This window comes from Rattus rattus, chromosome 2 (genome assembly GCF_011064425.1).
Source record: "Rattus rattus isolate New Zealand chromosome 2, Rrattus_CSIRO_v1, whole genome shotgun sequence".
NCBI classification, from domain to species: Eukaryota; Metazoa; Chordata; class Mammalia; order Rodentia; family Muridae; genus Rattus; species Rattus rattus.
The window spans coordinates 155445249-155447748 of NC_046155.1; the positions used below are offsets into that span (position 1 = coordinate 155445249).

Below are 2500 nucleotides of genomic sequence, written 5' to 3' on the forward strand. Positions count from 1 at the left end.
CGTGCCTCCGGTGCAACACTTCCTTTTTTTTTTTTTTTCTCGCCCTCGAAAGGTTTTTTTTTTTTTCTTCCGTGTGTGGCAGTCTTGGCGACTTTTTGCCGTGCTCTCTTTCGCTCTTCTCGCTCGTATTCCCGTCCAGTGCGTGTTAGAAAGCAGAAAGACACGCCCGTTGTTCCCGATGCATGGGCGTGTCTCGCTCCCGTTGGATCGATGTGGTGCTGCGCGTTCTCTTGGGCGGGGCCTAACCGCGCCAGGCGAGGACGGACATTCATGGCGAATGGTCATTCAGCGCGAATGGCGACCGCTCTTCTCGTTCTGCCAAGCGGGCCCCTCTCTCTCCCCCATTCCTTTGCAGGGTGGTGTGGCATGGAAGTCAGTGCGGCTGTCGGCTGGCACTGACCGCACACTTCGCGCTGTAGTTGTGGCGTCCCTGTGGGCGTGTGGCGCTTGCCCCCATACGTTCACTGCGGCGGCCCTCTTCCCCGTGCGGGGAAGGTGGTGAACCGCTGCGGTGCATACCCTTCCCGAATGGTGTGTATTACCGCGCCCTGCTTTATGTGAGCCTTGCGGTGCTCCTGGGCGTTCGGGCTTTGACCCGCAAGGTGCCGCTTCTGAGTTAGCGGTGGCGCTTCCCGCTCCCGGCGTGCCTCTGTGCTCCATGGTGCTTGTGCCTTTCGCTTTCCTGCGTCCTGGTGCGGCTTTCTGCGGTGAGAAGGCGGTGGCAAAAAGGAGAAAAAAAAAAGGGGTCGAGGAGTTTAAAAGTTGTGCGGTTAAAAGCTCCTTCCGTTGGGTGGCGCCCACCCGTGCCTATTTTTCTGGTGCCTTCACCCGCGGGCCCCCTGCAGCGTTAAGGGGTGGTGCTGGCGATCGCGGCTGGCCCTTTATAAAAGGCCGGACTCCCTCAAGTCAAGGCTTCTCCTTTGTGTGCGCCTTGAAGAGGCCTGGCTCTCGGCGGGGACCTGTCGCAGGTCCCCCCGGTCCGCGAACGCTCAAGAAGACCCCGGAGGAAGAGACCTTTGCCGATACCGCAGACCCCCCACCAGCTGGCGCGTGGTCCTTCCCGTTCTGTCCCGCGCCTGTTGCTCGTTTCCCGTTGCGTGCACGGAGCCCTTGGCTGCTCGTCGGTGTTGGGTTCGTCCCGCCCTCAGTGAGGAATTTGCCTTCTCTAGCTATCTTCGGAAAGGGCTTTATGATCTCCGAGGGGCTTCTCCCGGATGGTCCCCTCGGCTGCCCGCCCTGACCTCAGCCTTCTGCGCGCAGCGTTTGCTCTCTCGTCTACCGCGACCCGCGCCTCCCCGCTCCGAGTACGAGGAGGGATCACGCGGGACCGGGCTCTGTCGACCTGCCGCTGTGCGGAGCTTGTGGGGGAGATTGGGCTTCTGGTGGCAGGTGGCGGGGAAGGGCCGTGCACACGCCCGCGTGCGCGGTACCCCCCTCACCGCGAGGGGTCGTCGCGGGACGGGTGGGTTTGGAAGGGCGGCGGTGGGCTCCCGGTCCCACCCGCCTCCCCGTTTCCCCCGTGCCCTCCGTCGCGTGTGCGTCCCTCCTACGCGCGCCCACGTCCCGGCCACTCTCGCGGCGAGGTCGTGTCGCGTGTGGTGCGTGCCGCGTGCTCTCGGGCGTCTGCGGTTGCCGCCTCGTCCCCCCCTTCCACGGCAGCGTTCCCACGGCCGGTGGAGATCGCGGGAGCCCTCCTACCCCCCCTTCCCCCTCCGCGGGGCTCTCGAGGGTCCGTGAACCGCGGGGTTTGGCCTCGCTCTCGGGGGCGGACTTCTTATTTGGGGGAACCGGCGGTCGGCCGCGTCCGGCGCGTCGTCGGACGTTGGGGACCCGCTGCCAGGCGGGGGTCTTCGTCGGTTGGCGTCGGCGTCTGCCTCGGTTCTCTCTCGCGTCGGTTGGCGTCTCCTCGGGCTCCCGGGGGTGTCCGTTGGTTTCGGGTCGGCTCGGTGCCGCGGGCGTGGCGGGACTGCTCCGGGTTGGGTGCAGTGTGATTCCCGCCGGTTTGGCTCGCGTGCCCGGTCGCCGCCCGAGCGGCCTCCCGGTCCCTTGTGAGGCGTCTCCCGCGGGGGGTTGCCGCTGCGGCCGGCCCTGCCGTCGACGGTCCTCGTTCTGCCGGTTCGCTCCCACCTCCCCGCCCCGCCGGCGGTCCTGTCTCTCTCGCTCCTCGTCTGGCCGACCCGCGGCCGTGCTGCCAGGCCCCTCCTCCCGGGGGGCAGCCGGGCGTCTGCACAGGCCCAGGGGCGGTCGCAGGTGCCTGGGGAAAGGAGCCGCCCGGCGGAAGCAGGGGAAGAAAGAACGAGTTTGAAGGCGTCGGCCGCGCGGCAGCGGCAGGCGTCTCGCCTGGTCTCTTGGGGCGTGTGCGGGGGAAAATCGCCCCGGTGTAGAAGAAAAGGCTTAGTGGCTGTCGCCCACGCCGGTCCGTGGGGCCTGTCGGCTGAGGGTGCGTCTGCAGGGGCCGTCGGCCCACCGTCCTCTGGGGGCGTGCGTCGGAAAGCTGCCG

At 67.0% G+C, this 2500-nt stretch overlaps 1 pseudogene; it reads right to left on the reverse strand.

Annotated features, from left to right (window-relative positions):
- The window catches only part of LOC116893333, a 2533-nt pseudogene extending 2016 nt beyond the window's left edge, over positions 1 to 517 (reverse strand).
- Between the last annotated feature and the right edge of the window lie 1983 nt (positions 518 to 2500).